The sequence below is a fragment of the Marmota monax genome, unplaced genomic scaffold (genome assembly GCF_021218885.2).
Source record: "Marmota monax isolate L192 unplaced genomic scaffold, Marmota_monax_Labrador192_F-V1.1 WCK01_AAM20220418_F8-fsc00186, whole genome shotgun sequence".
Taxonomy (NCBI): domain Eukaryota; kingdom Metazoa; phylum Chordata; class Mammalia; order Rodentia; family Sciuridae; genus Marmota; species Marmota monax.
This window is the reverse complement of record NW_026694725.1, coordinates 2,498,789-2,514,563: the sequence shown is the minus strand read 5'-3', so window position 1 is coordinate 2,514,563 and position 15,775 is coordinate 2,498,789. Positions and strand designations below refer to the sequence as shown.

At 42.5% G+C, this 15,775-nt stretch overlaps 1 long non-coding RNA gene across 1 annotated transcript; it reads left to right on the top strand.

Moving 5' to 3' along the window:
- The first annotated feature begins 66 nt into the window (after window positions 1-66).
- On the top strand, window positions 67-8,833 carry LOC124079004 (uncharacterized). The gene is made up of 3 exons (XR_006847117.2): window positions 67-279; window positions 6,370-6,436; window positions 7,372-8,833. It is a non-coding gene; the product is annotated as an uncharacterized LOC124079004 (long non-coding RNA).
- Window positions 8,834-15,775: the final 6,942 nt, after the last annotated feature.

The following is a 15,775-nucleotide window of genomic DNA, read 5'->3' as shown; positions in this document are numbered from 1 at the left end:
TATGAGCAACGCAGCCCTTTGACATCATGTTTCTCAGGTCCCGGAAAAGATCAGGGCCAGAGCAGAAAGGCTGCATTCAAAAGCATGAGTGACTTTCTTGCTCCCAAGGGCCAAACTCTCTGGCTGATTGACTCAGGCTACAGGTTCATTCAAGGTCAGAGTGCTGCAAATCAGTTACCCTCATCCCTTTGGACTATGGGAGGATGTCTTTGATGATAGCCTGTTATGACTGAACTCATGGCCCAAGCAGAGAACCATGAGGAGGCTGGAAATATGAGAGTAAGTACCAGTCAGCAGACAATGGAGCCAATAGCTTAAGAATCCACAGGGGAATTCAGAGTGGGGAGGGTGGGAATCATTAGGTGATGGCAGGGGGTCTTTGTCCCATTCTCATAATGATTTGAGGCCAAGAACCTGGAGCACAGAGGGGGCTCATAACAGTGAGGCGTGGAGGGCAAGGAGCAGGTTGACAGAATCTAACTTTTGCCCCACGGGGATCTTTCTTAGCCAATAAGACCATGCTGTGCAGCACACATGTCACCTGGGGCTTGATCCAGATGAGGATAGGGCTATATCTACTGGGTATTTAAAGATCCAATCTCCTCTCAGTAGAGCTGCCCAGGACCAGGGTCCCTGCCCTGAAAGCTGGGCTGGTGGTTGTGGATCATAGAGTCCATGGACTCCTGCCCTCCCCAACCTCTTCTTCATCCCACACCAGTCCCTGGGCTTCACCTCTTTCTCATTTGCTCCTTCCAAATGGCTGATTCTCTGGCACCATTTTTCTTCCTGCCTCTGCCCTCCTGACCTTTTGGAAACTCTCTTAATTCATACCTTGGTATATCATGAACTCTGACCCCCCAAAACCCATTTTATCCTTTCTATCTCTGATGCATGTACTCATCCTTTTCTTATTTTTAATTATTTTACTATTTACAAAACATTGTAAAGTTTAATGTAAAACATAAAACGTTAGTAAACTATGTCTTACACCATGGGAAGATATAAATAACAAGTACTCACAAAGTGTGAATGTTCACTGGGGTCAAATTCGTGAGCTTCAGGGCATCATGCATAACACACCAACAGGATTCAACACAGCCACCATTTACCACATTTACACAGGTGCGAATAAGGACTGCGCCGAGGCTGAGAATAAAAGACCCTATCTCTAACTTTGTGGGGTTCACAATCTAGCTTGCGGTGAAAGATGTTATACAAAACATCAGATATAAAAATTATCTAATAATAGGTGTAAAAAAGCAATAAAGGCAAAACACAGTGGGTAATGAGAAGTTGTAATGGGGGGGGGGTGAGGGGGGGGGGAAGTGGGAGGGCAAACCCAGTAAGGGAAACTTCTTTTCAGAAGAGATATTCAAGCTGATACCTGCTTGATGAGTTGAAGTTTATGAGGAAACTCAAGTGCATCAACTCATACCTATGGCCCTTCCCTAGACCCTCTCGTGTCTGGTAACTGCTCCCTCTGAACTCTTACATATTGAAATTCTATTCTCTTTAGTTACTTTTCTTTCTTCAACCATACCAGTCTTTCAGGTTATCAATACCTTTACTCCTTGAGTTTCTTGCTCTATGTGAAATAAAATGTGCTAAGAATTGGAAGACAATTTAGAAATTTAATTACTGAGGGGTGTATTTTAGTGAACTGGGGCATACATCCTCAGAGGATCCAGAGTCTAAGAGAACAAAACCATTATTGAACTTGTTGAAAAGAGTAAACAGAGCAAGAGAGACACTGAAGCTGCCATCTTCTTCATGGTTCTAGTGAAAAATGCCACAAGGAGTGATCCTATGCCATCAGTCCAAAAATATAGAGCTACCCTTCACAGGTAGCTACAAACCTCAGGTCCCATTCATGTTCTCTCATGCTCCAGAATCTGAGGTGGGTGCAGGGGACCAGCCTATGTCCTTCTAGATTAATCAGAGTTGTGTTTGGGGCCACCACTCCTGCAGCCCACTCTAGCTGGACCATTTTGCTATACCCCCACCCCACACAAAGATGCCTCTCAATCTTTACTAGCTGGTCTTAACCACTACTAATCTAGGTCCCTCTGAAGCCAACAAGCCTGCCTGCAGAGGCTCACTTTCAAATTTGGGTCAAAAAGCAAAAAGGCTCCACTCTATTGACCCATCTGAATAGCAGTCCTTCCCTCTCCCTCTGGCTCACAGATTTCAGGGTGGACTCCAATTCCTTCAATTTCATTAGTCAAAGAAAAGCCCAGTTGCTCTCTTGTACATTTTTACTATTTTCCTCAGCAGCCATTTTTTCCTATGCCCAGTTGGGAGAGGTAAATGATAAGGCTACCAAATGAGGTTTAGTGAAAACTCTAAAGTCTTTGTAAATAATTATGTTTAATATCTTTAAACTCCTTAGATGGGATAGATAGGGTCCCACACTGTGCCCAGAACATTCTGCTTCTTGTGTTATCTACCTTTGTGGAGTGGATTGCATTGGGTTAGCCTTCATTCCTCGTTTGTTTGCTGCTGGTGAATGCTTTGCTAGTCTTTCATTTAATATTCATTTCATTGGGTTTTAGAAGAGGAGATTTTTGTAATCCAGCCTGGCTTCTCTTTTCTTTATTTAATGATTCACTCAACACATATTTATTGAGTATCCATCTTATGCAAGGAATAGCTGACACAATTTCAAACACAGTTCCTACCATAAAGTGGGAAAGTGGGATGTCTACTACAAACTAAAAAAAAAAAAAAAAACACTATAAAAAGGAGGTTTGTGGATGAGATATCCCTAAGTAACAAAGAAATTCATAGAAAAATTCCCAGTTATCTGGGGCTGGGGATATAGCTCAGTTGGTAGAAGGCTTGCCTCGCATGCACAAGGCCCTGGGTTCAATCCTCAGCATTACCAAAAAGGAAAAAAAAAAACAAAAAAACATATCTGTTCTTATTTTATAATGATGTGCCACACAGTCATGTGAGAAAGGGTAGAAAGAGGAGAAAGTTCCAAAATAAGAACAGAATCTTGTCATATTCCAAGGTATAGGATGTTCATGTGACTAGATCATAGAGTATGAGCTAGGGAAAGATGAACAATTAGGCAGCAAATAAGCAGAGGACAGTTCAGTCCTCCTGAGCTGAGAGCTGGGTGTCATCTTGAGCACTGCAGACTTCTAAGCTGGAACTGACCTGAGGAGGCCCAGTCTAGAAGAATCACTCTGCAGCAATGACAGGAGTGGACTTGGGGGGACACAGTGGAGCAGCACGATGGGGAGGTGGTTCTCAGGCAAGAGTTGGTGGTTATCTAGACACTGAGAGTAATAGTTGGGCTGGAGAGAAATGGAGACATCTAAGTAAGAGGCTAGAGATATTCACATCATACCTGAGTCATATTAATCCAAGTTGAAAGGAGAGTGACTCACCCAAGAGATTCAACCAAGAGATTTTATTGGGGGGCTTCCCGAAGGAGAAGAAAAGGAGAGGCAGAGAGCAGAGAGAGGAGAGAAAAAAGAGGAAGAGGGCAGAGAGGAAGAGGGCAGAGAGCGTCCGCTTGCAAGCTTTGGCTTAAGAAGAATTGGTAGGTGACGTGGCAGGTGCTGATTGGCAGGGTGACTCAGGAACAGCAAGCAAACGCTGTGTCCTGTGGGGATTGGTTGGGAAAACTTTTGAATTTGTCGCTCTTTGGCTTGGCCCCCTTTGGAGAGGAGGGGGAGGGATAAGGGATTCCGAGATGTTCTCCCGAGTCAGAAACTTAACTTCAGCAGGGAATCTTCTACACGCCCAACACAAGTTCTCCTCATCCTAAAAAGTTCCACAGCCTCTGTATTTCAGGAAATCCCTAAGGATGCCTCACACATATCCACATATTAGCCTGGGTCACTTCATACTGTTGAACTACCTTAGGGGATTTTCTAGTTGCACACAATCCCCCACAGCAACATCCATCTAGTCTACCCTCCCTGCCCCAGCCCTGGACATCCATGTCAACCTGATGATGCTCTTGTGAAGTGCCACTGATATGCTCGTTTGAGGATGGGGTCCACAGCAAGTTTGCATATGCCCAGAGCACTACAGAATTAGCAATGCTGCTCTTCATATACCACCTTTTCTTCCCAACCACTTACCTGTCACTAAGGTGATTTACGACAGGAAAAGTCTTGGTCAAAACAGCCCTGCTGGCTAAAATAACCATTCCCTTGAGAACTTAGACCCATTGTTGGGTGCAGAAACCCAGAAAGAAAACAAAATGTGAGAATGAAAAGTGACTAGAAACCCCATGAACTAAACTCCAGGAGAAAGAAGGAGAAGATATCATTGGCCTGATGGGTTGAGTGCCTGGTTTATGTAGGAGGTGGCACCTACCCCTAGGACCCAGTCTCCTCTCTCTTTCCAGTCCCTTCTCTGGTTGTCAAACTTGCAGTGATTTTGCCTCCTCCCAATGATGGGTAGGGACATGAAGACCTAGAGACTAATTTCAGGTCAAGAGCAGCATGTGATGGTCGATTTTGTGTGTCAATTTGACTAGGCTAAGAGATGCTCACATAGCTAGAAAAAAAATGTTATTTCTGGGTGTGGCTTCAAGGATGTTTCCAGCAAAGTTTAGCACTTGAATCAGTATCACTCAGGATTCTGAATTTACATAGCCCCTATCCCTAACCCCCATCTGGTTCTCTCACTTCCATAAACTGAATTTTTACCACTATCTGACCTGGTTCTCCAGCTTGTAGATCACTTATCATGAGACTTCTCAGCATCCATAATCATGTGAGCCAGTTTACAAAGCAAGCCCCTTCATGTATGTGTGTGTGTGTTTGTGTGTGTGTATCCTATCAATTCTAGTTCTCTGGAGAATCCTGACCAGTTCAACGTACCTGGAAGGAAAATGGGCCACCTCTAACTTTGCTGATAGCGTTGGGAAGGGTTATTCTTTTCCTTCACATTCAAGCTTCTGTGACCTCCTTAACTGCTTCACATTCTCTGTTCTCAGGTCAGTCATGACCTCAGAAGCATTTCCAGGCATTCTTCAGCATTCATCCTCTGCCCTGAGCAGAAGAAAAAAATAAGTGCATAATCCTAGCTTAGAGAAAGATTTTCTTTCTAGAATAAGAAAGAAAATCCTTCTATTGATAGCTGGGCACAGTGGTGCACGCCTGTAATCCCAGCAGCTAAGGAGGCTGAGACAGGAGGACTGTGAATTCAAATCAGCCTCAGCAAAAGCAAGGCACTAAGCAACTCAGTGGGACCCTGTCTCTAAATAAAACACAAAATAGGAGTGAGGATGTGGCTCAGTGGTCAAGTACCCGAGTTCAATCCCCAGTACCAAAAGAAAAGAAAGAAAGAAAGAAAGGAAAATCCTTTTATCCTCCAGCCTCCAACTTTAAATATCAAATGGTACTTATCACATTACAAATTGTGGGGGTTTTGTGTGTTTTTGTTGTTGTTGTTGTTTTGGTTTTGTTTGTTTGTTTGTTTGTTTGTTTTTGTTTTTGTTTTTTGTTTTTTGTTTGTTTTTGCAGTGCTGAGGATTGAACCCAGGGCCTTGTACATGCAAGGAAAATACTTTACCAACTGAGCTATATCCCCAGCCCCACAAATTGTATATCAATAGAGTGAAGAAATATGCTATTGTGTGGATATGTAGAACATCTCCTCACCTCTCCCTGACTTTCTGAGAGCAGTTTGTGTAGAGAAATTCCAATCCATAACATACATATTAATGGTGCACTGCCATGCAGCAGGACTTCTCAGTTCAGCATTAATGAACCAGACTATTCTCAGATGTGAAGGGCTGCCCTGTGCAGTCTAAGAAATCTAGTAACTTCCATCTCCCAGTTAAGACAATCAAAAATGTCATCAGATGTTGCCAAATACCCTCTGCAGGGAAAATCAATCCCATGTGAGAACCCTCTAGGGTGTCCTTTCGGATTTCATTCATTTTATTCAATAAGCATTGATTCAACAACTAGTAGATGTCATTTATTGCATGAGACAAAATTAAGATGTGATCAGACCCCTGATCACAGGGGCATGATAATCAGTAGAGCAGACTGAAATGCATACAAATAGTGAACTTACATTACAAGCACTAAAAGGGGGGGGGGGTGCAAACCCTTTCTCTCAATTAGAAATGCATTTGGCTGAATGTAACAGAACCTGACTTCAGTGAACTTGTCCAATTGATATTTTCTTTTTAGTTCAACAACTTGTTATGTCCACATAACAAGTCAGGATGTGGACAGCCTAGGACTGGTATAGCTATTCCGAAAGTTGTTGAGGATCTGGGCAGCTTATTTCTGCCTTCCCTGCCATTCTTAGCATAAGCATATTCCAGAAAGGAAGAAAAGAGAGGGGAGGGGTGAACAGCAAAGTGCTGTGAGCTGAGTGCTTCTTTTTCAGAACTCACATCCTGTGACTTCCGCTTGCTGTTTGTTGGAGAGAACTGTATCTTGGGACCAACCTCAAGGTAAGGAGTTTTGGGATTCAAGCACAGTGTTTTTGACTGGGCATGTTGCTGCCCCTGAACAGGAAGGGGGTTCTGATAGTAAAGAATGAAGAGGAAGCAACATTTGGAGGACCACTATTGGTTTCTGCCATAGCTCCTAAGAAAAGTTAATCTCAGAGTTGAGTTTAAAAAAAAAAAAAAGTAGGAGTCAGGTGGGACTAGGGATATAGCTTGTGGTAGAGCACATGTCTAGCATATGCAAGGCCCTGGGTCCAATCCCCTGTACCAAACACACATGAAAGTAAGAGTTAATGATGAAGATGAGAAGAGATTTTTCAGATGAGGGGGAGGTGTGGTCATAGTTACCAGAACTTGGTGATTCAGGTAAAGGGAACTGAGATCTAGAATGAGAGGGAGAGGTTGGACCTCGAGATGGAAGAAAAACCCTCTTTGTTCTAGCAGATGAGAACAATAAAAAAGAACTGGTACTGAGGTCAAGGAATATTTCAAACTGACACTGACTAACCATTCAAACCTTAAAACTAGCATTCAGCTTTAAACACTTTTAGGAAGAACATAACATATTAAATCACAGTCTTACACATACTTTTCTCAGTGAAAGAAGATAAAGCCAATAGAAAGAAGAAAATCACTAATGAAGGGTAATGCAAAAGCTTGCTGTCCGATGATAACACTGACAGGAGAAATCAGGTTGTCCTACCCCTTTTATCTATCAGAACTCTGAGCTGCCAGGGTCAAAAACCCACCTGTAGGCAGATGAATTAAATGCCAGACTTACTTGAAGGGACTGGGGCAACTCACTGGCCTGTAAAGCCAAGGAAACTAGAAATAGCCATTGCCAAGTGGCCCTTGTTCCTGACTGGCTGCCACATTTCCTACTGCAGACCAATTCTCTTTCCTCCTTGCCCCAAAAGGTAAAGAGCTCTCTCTTCCAGCTCCAGTTCAATAAATCCGGAAGAAGACATTGGTTGGCCCAGCTTCGGTCTCATGCCCATCCCTGGACCAAGACGATGAGTTGCTCTCTCTGAATCAGCCTGCATCAAGTGTTCAGGGTTTGAGTGCATTACCAAATCTTCTGATTTAAGTTTTAAATTTGCTGATAAGTGGTAGTCTGTAGACATCTCATATCCTTTTGAAAATAAGAACATGTTAAAAGTTAGCTTCCTCAAGGTAACAATTGATCAGTAATTATCAGAGAGGAAAAGGAAGAAGAAAATGAGAATAAGGAAGAAGGTAGAAAGGGAAATTCATTATATTCTTTTTCATATAAATAGAGTTACCATAAAAATCTTTTCACATCAATTTTGTACATATTTCAGAATTTCTTGTAATACATACCCAGAAATGTAATTATTATTATTCTATTTGAAGAAATATAAATTCCATTAGTCAAATGACAAAAACTCTGTATTTTAATCATATGGCCATGTAGTTAGGTACCTGAAAATCTACTTATTCTCCTCTGAACTGCTGATTCATCTTGAAGGAGGAAAAAAGAATCCTGTCTCAGCCAGGTGTGGTGTCCCACGCCTGTAATCCCAGCGGCTCCGGAGGCTGAGGCAGGAGGATCACAAGTAGAGAGCCAGTCTCAGCAACAGTGAGGCACTAATCAACTCAGTGAGACCCTATCTCTAAATAAAATTCAAAATAGTGCTGAGGATGTTGCTCAGGGCACCTGAGTTCAATCCCCAGTACCAAAAATAAAAAAATAAACCTGCCTCTTTCATCCCACTCCAGGCCTAGGCCACTATCAGTCAGGGGTGTGTAGTGTGGTGTGTCTAAGCAAAGGAGATTCTTGTGTTGACTTCTGCCTTATCCCCACCTCTGCCCTCTTTCCCAGGGCTCAAGTAACATAGGGTTTTTACATAGCCCCTTACTGGTTCTACTTCTGAGTTCCAAAAGCTCAAAGACTTAATTATTACAAAGAACATTCAAGGTCAAACTGTAATCCAATCTATTAGTGGACTTGTCCAATGTCTGAAAGCACAAGTTTGTAATTGTTGTGTCTATAGAATTAGTGGTTCTAGGCTGCAAGGGTGTGCAATTTATAGGATTGCCACAAGATGGCAGCACCCTCAATGACAAGTTTCTGAAGCTGAAGGAGCCAAAGTATAATTTTGCCTGGTTTTTCTTTTTCTTTTTTTAATTGTTTTATTGTTGTTTGTTCTTTTTGATTTTCCCTTTTTTAAAATCACAGTTAATACCTATTTCACACTTAAACATCTTAGGATGGTCTCTTGCCTAATATGTAACCCTTAAGGTTCCTTTAAACCCCCTCTGTCCCTCCAGATGGGGAAAGTCACAGTGTTTTGGACAGGAGTCCCCTGTGTTTCTCCTTTGCTAGCAAAGCAATAAAACTTCTTTTTCCTTTTTCTCAAAACTGTGTCCTCATTATTAAATTGGCATTAATTGGCACTAGGGACAAGGACTGAGCTTTCCATTACAGCTATATGAGGGGATTTTTAAATATTCTAAATCCTTTGTTTTTATTGCATTTTTGTTTTATGTGAATTCCCCTTTTCAGACAGTCACCAAATGATACATTGGGAGAAAAGAGTTTATTATTCCAGGAAATAAAGAGAAAGGAGTCAACATTAAGGTCTAGCATACCAAAACAGGATTTGGGGGTCTTAAGAAAATAAGCCAGATGTGGTGGCCTGTAATCCCAGTGCTTGGGAGGCTGAGGTAGGAGGATCAAAGCCAGCATCAACAACTTAGCAAGGCACTTGCAACTCAGTAAGACCCTGTCTCTAAATAGAATATTAAAAAGGGCTAAGGGGGCTGGGGATGTAACTCAGTGGTAAAGCACTTGCCTTGCACCTGTGAGGTACTGGGTTAGATCCTCTGTTAGGTGCAAGACAGGCTGAGTAAGCTGTCTGCAGGGCATGCCAAACAAAGTTAGCTCCAGGATGACCTGGTCACTCAAACTCTCTGTCTGGTTCTTTATCACCTATTTGCTTCAAGCCCAAACGCCCAAGCCCCCACCCCCTCTCAAGGCTGAGCACTTCACCCCCCTGCTCAAGGCTGAACACTCAGCCCGCTGCTTGCTTGCTCAAGGCCAAGCTCTTAACCCCCTTGTGCCAACAAGGCAGCTTGCAGACCCAGAGACTCCATTAGATTTGGGCTATAAAAACTCCCTCCTGCTGGACCCCTCTCTCTCTTGCTCTCTCTCTTGCTCTCTCTTGCCTTCTCTCTTGCTCTCTCTGTCTCTCTTGCGTGTGTGCGCTCTCTCTCTCTTGCTCTTGCTCTCTCCCTCTCCATCTCTCCTCATCTCTCCTCTTTCCTCTTTTCTCTCTCTCTCTCTCTCTCTCTCTCTCTCTCTCTCTCTCTCTCTCTCTCTCTTCTTCTCTTTCTCTCTTTTCTCCTCTGTTGCACTGCTACGATAAAGCTCTCTTGGTCACTCTGAGTGTTGTGGTCACTTTCCTTTCATCCTCAGCACCACATATAAATAAATAAAGATCCACCAGCAACCAAATAAATAAATAAATAGAGATATTGTACCAACAACGACTAAAAAATTTTTTTAAATAAATAAAAAGGGCTAACGATGTGGCTCAGTGGTTAAGCACCCCTGAGTTCAATTCCCAGTACCAAAAAAAGAATAAGAAGAGGAGGAGGAAGAAGAACGAAATAAATACTTTTGAAAATCTGGGATTTCTTTTCAAATTAACCCCTTTATATATTGAGAATTTGGTCTGGTAGAAATCAGAACACAATTGTATTATAAGCCCTTGCTACAGAAAAAGCAAAATACAAGTTACAGGAACTACATCCCCAGACCAAAAGAAGTAGAAGTCTTTTACTAAAGGTTGGCTGTAGGTTTGAAGACAAAGAAAGGAGAGGGGAGCAGATGCTGCCCAAAACCATCAGCACCTACCCATTTAGTTCCAACACCAAGAGGAAGGGTGGGTGGCAAAAATGACAGACTGGCTGGGTGAGGCGGAAGGCCAAAGCCAGGTAGAACATATGCCCAATTTGGCCAGTGCTGCTTCACTCTGGTTTCCTTTGGTCAGAGAGGCTGCCCGCAGTGATTAGATGTGGTTTGTCTGACAAGGGTTCATGTGTTGGAAGTCTGGGCCTCGGTGCAATAACATGAAGAAGAAGTGAGAAGAGGTGAGGCCTCGTGGGAGGCCATTAGGTCAGTGGGGGTGCTGACCTCGGAGGAGATTCACTTAGTTCTTGACAGCACCCTGGTTAGTTCTTTAGAGAGGTTTGTAATAAAAGACCAAGACTGACCCCTCCCCACTCTCTGGTTTCCTGTCACACCACATGACTGCTCTCTCCCCCTCACACATACCCTCACCACGAAGCCATCCACCATGCTGTGATGCAGCCAGAAGGTCCTCAGCAGTGCCATGCTCTTGAACCTCCAAAACTGTGAGCTTAATAAACTTTTCTTTATAAAGAACCCAGCTTCAAGTATTTTTATAGCAATGGGAAAAAAATAATACACCTCCAGATGCTCCTCTAGATATAGAGTGAGAAGGGAAGTAAGGATATGCAAGGTAAGCCCCCCTCCACCTCAAAAAAAACGACATTACCAACACCTGCTATCACCCTATTCTTCAAACCCTCTCAAACTCAGTGTCCCCACTATGTACCACTGCAGTACACACAAACCATCTTATGGCATCCTCTTCCTGGCTTCCTTTCCCTATTTTTTTTTTTTTGGAAGACACAGACAAAGGTTTATTTAGAAAAGCAGAGATCAGAGATGCATTCAAGGGAGAAAGCAGACCATCTCCAGAGGGAGAGTCAGCCACCCTTTACTATTTAAACTGAGGATCGAACCCAGTTGCCAGGAACTGGATTAGAGGTGGAGCCAGGGCAGAGTCCCACAATTTCCCTCCAGTCATCCCAGCACTTGCACATTGCCCTCACATTGCTTTTTGCTGGCAAGGGCACTCACCCTGGCTTCCAGCACTTAATTAAGCAGAGAGCTATAGGAAGGAAGCATCTGTGACACACACTCATATAGAGGATCCCCACCAGAGTTGGAGATAGCTTCATGACTGACCCATCCCCCACCTGGAGTTCCCAGTGGGACACACACTGAAGGAGGCTGGAGTCAACCTACAGCCTTGTTCCACTCCCCACAAGTAGGGGCCACATTGTCCCCGTCAGCAGTTACAGGTTCTCCATTACTGCCAGGCCCATGTCTTTCTCTTTGAGAATCAGACAAATGAAAAGAAAGAAAAAACAACTGCACACATGCATTTTCCCCCTATATATTCTAATATTACCTATTAGTTTTCTAAGAATCATCAACTTGTCATCTGTTCCTTGCACCCCTAAGCTCCATGGCCATCCATGAACCCTGTCTCCTTTATAGCTATAATGTTAACATATTAATTATAATATTTGATTATAAAACTGGAATTTTAGCTGAGCATGGTGGAGCATGCCTGTAATTCCAGTGACTCAGGATGCTGAGACAGGAAGAACACAAGTTCAAGGCCAGCCTCAGCAACTTAGCAAGAAATTTAGCAAGACCCTGTCTCAAATTTTAAAACATAAAATAAAATGGGCTGAGGATGTTGCTCAGTGGTTAAGCACCTCTGGGTTCAATTCCCAGTACCTACCAAAAAAAAAAAAAACAGCAGGAATTTGAACCCAGGTGCTGGAGCTGGGATGAAGATCTACTCAGCCACTTAGAGGTGATACTGTCCTCCTGGGGTCCTGGTTTACCATTTCTTACCCAGTTTTGGATTCTATATCATCATCAAAAACACATTCATCTAGACACGTGAGACATAGATATGGTTGCCAGAGTCCAGCGATCCCTTCGCTCCTTTGATAAAGGTAAGACCTTTGACACATAAGGAAATGTCATTGTACAACCTCATTAAATATATGAAAGATAAGATTTTGGAGAGGACACCAACTTAGCTGGGTCCCATGGTGAACTTGGGAGAGTACACTGCAATTGGTGGTCAGAACAGATTCCAGATCCACCCTACCTTGACCCATAGCTCTGTCACACTCTAGGTGAGTGACTTTGAGCAAATTTCTTAAATTCTCTGAATCTCCGTGGCCTGTCTATAAAGTGAGAGTAACAATAGAACCTAACAAACAGAATTCTTGTGAGGATTACATGAGTTGGCATTAGGAGGTAATATATGTGCTAGCTGGTAGTAATGCATGATAAAAAAAAAAAAAGCAGTGTTCAGCATCTTCCCCCATCCCATCCCACCAATCACAGAACTCTAAAGTGTGAAATTAAACTTCTCCAAGGCAGGAAAAAATTGACAGCATTGCTATCAAGAATACATTGCATGGGGTGTGGTTGTGACTCAGTAGCAGAGCACTTGCCTTGCACATGTGAGGCATTGGGTTTGATCCTCAGCACCATATTAAAATAAGTAAACAAAATAAAGAGATTTGGGGGCTGGGGTTGTGGCTCAGCAGTAGAGAGTTCGCCTAGCAAATGTGAGGTCCTGGGTTTGATCCTCAGCACCACATAAAAAATTAATAAATAAAATAAAAGTATTGTGTCTATCTGCAACTAAAAATATATATTTAAAAAATGGCTTGACTAATCTGACCCTCTCCAGTGCAAGAGAAAGAATGGCAGAGAGGAGACTGGAGTGGAAAGAAAGAAGCGTCTTGGCTGACAGAATTTAAAACAGCTTCCTTTTGCAGTTTACAAAAAGCATACACCTTGTGAACACAGTGTTAGGGCTCCTCCCTGTGTTAGGAAGCAGCTGCTGCAATGAGGGGCCACGAAGATTGTGCTGCTTTAGTTGCATGATTAAACCATCTCTGGTCAGAAGCTTATTATGTTATTAACCAACCGCAAAGAATTTTGAGTTCTTGTGGTTGGTGATCCTTAAGGTATTTAAATCCAAGATTAGAACCACCAGAGTTCCTTCTCTAGCCCAGAAGATGGCTCAACCTCAAATAAGAAAGGAACTGATTTGGGCCAGCTAGCCCAAGGTTGCCCACGAACAATTGGCACTCAGAGTTCAAAGCGAGACATCCCTCATAGGTGATGTCTTCCATATGTGGTATTTTTCTACACTTAAAAATCTTGCCTGAAAACTTGCTTAAAAACACCCAAAATAAGCATTTTTGTGAGCATCTGCTCTTTCACATCTAAAAAGTCTGTAAACAGATTCTTTTTACCCTTACTATTGATCCTTCCTAATCTGGGCATTGCCCACTATACCCTTGCTGGTTACAGGCATCAGCTGAGGCTCTGGCAGGACCCAAAACTAAAGGAAACTATACCTCCTTACCACCCTTATGCCCCATCTCACCTCCTAGACACTTGTTATGGTTTGGAATGAGGTGTTACAAGTTATGGTTTAAATGTGAACTCTTGTATTAATGTGGGAATGTTCAGAGGTGGAACGATTCTATATGACAGCTGTAATCTAATCAGTGGATTAACACATTTGATGGATTAATAATTGAAAGGACTACTGTGCTGGTCACTTGGAGGGGTGTGGCTACAGGCGGTGGCTCCTTGGGGGTTGTATCTTGTCTCCCTGGCTCCTCCTTCCCTTTCTCTCTGCTTCTAGGTTGCCTTGAGCAGAGCAGGGCTTCTCCTCCATGCTCTTTCACCATGATGTTCTGCCTCATCTTGGGCCCAGAGCAATGGAGTCAGCCCACCATGGACTGAGGCTCCGAAATCGTGAGCCAAAATAAACTTTTCCTCCTCTAGGTTGGTCTTGTCAGGTATTTTGTCTACAGGGATGAAAAGCTGACTAACACAACACTGTTCCCCTCGAGCTTAGGATTCTTAAATTGTTTATGTATATGCCTCTTACTCTCCTAAACATTATGAAAGATATGACTTTATATTCCCAGTGTCTCTAACTTAATAGATACTTACCTTATGTTTACTGATTGAATGAATGTCACTGTGCCAGACATTTCAGGGAAATTATGTAAGAAAAACTAGTCTTGAGAACATTATTTAAGCAGTTGACATTTTCATTTCAAAGGCATCAGATTTCAGAATTACTAAAGCTAATTCCAATTTTCAAAGACAGAAGCAGTTTATCTCCAACAAATGTATACATGCTGCAAATCTCTCTGTGTCTCCAAAGATACACAAGACAACCACAGCATATTACCAGGTGGAGACATGGGGCCTCTTAGTGAGTCTTAATCAGACACACCAGAGGAGACAGGAAGCTTATCAATGAATTTATCATTTGGCTGCTTTTCGATTAAAACCACAGAGGAATAAAACAGGAAGAAAAATAGCTAGTTAGAAAGTATGGCAACACTGTATGACATAATGATGGAGAGGAGACACAGAAAGAGCCCTTTTGTTTAGGAAAAATGGCTTCGTTGGTCTTTCATGCTGTGAAAGCAGAGTCATCTTAAGTGAATCTTGAAGGATGCTGCAGAGACTAGACAGGGACCACCAAAGCATTCTACACAATAAATTATGGGAAAGGTAACAACAGAGAGAAGAGGATCCAAGTCAGGTTTCTGGATCCTCTTCTCTCTGTTGTGTGTGTGTGTGTCTATAAGATTTCTATAAGGATTTCTAAGGATTTTCCCAGGAGGCTCAGTGGCTCAGCAAATCTGGTCCTCCCTGATGTATTTATAACTTAATAATCACTGTCTCAAAGTGGAAAGAAATTCGTTATTCAGAAAAGAAATTAAATGGACATTCACAGCACCTCAAGTATGGTAATACCAAAAAGATTCTGGTAACTAATAAGAAATGTACTTCCTCACTATTACCAATTCTCCTGTAAGACTGCGTGCACGCACACACACGTACAAGTGCACATGCATGTGCTATAAGAATGGCAGAAAATAAGTGGGTTGATGTAGAGACTGAACAAAGGCAACACCTGTCCCAGGAAATGAACCAGCTACTGAGTCCAACTATTGTCAGCCAGCACAATCTTGGCAATCAGGTTTGAACTTGGTCCCTCTTTTGAGAAGCCAGAGTTAACTGGGAGGACTAGAGAAGCCCAAGAGACTTGAAACAAAGTCAGGGAGTTAATATTTATTGGTGACCATTATTAGTAATTGCTGCAATTTATTGAGCATTTACAAAGTGACAGGCTTTATGGTGATTGTTTTTTATGTTGAGCTCCCTTAATCTTAACAACAGCAGAGCAACTTGAGGATTAGTATGCCCCACTTACACATGAGAAAAACTGAGGCTCAGACAAGTTAAGGAGTAGTCCAGGGACTGTAGTTAGTACAGAGTTAGGATTCACCCTTGAGTCTGGGCTCTAAGGAGGTAAAATATTTAAGAGTTCCCAAGTGCTAGAAGATGAGAATTTTTCCTTTTATTCTCTCCAGTTTTCTGAGTTCACAGCATAAGAAGTCTTACTTAATTTGGTGCTCTTTAGCAACTAAATATTC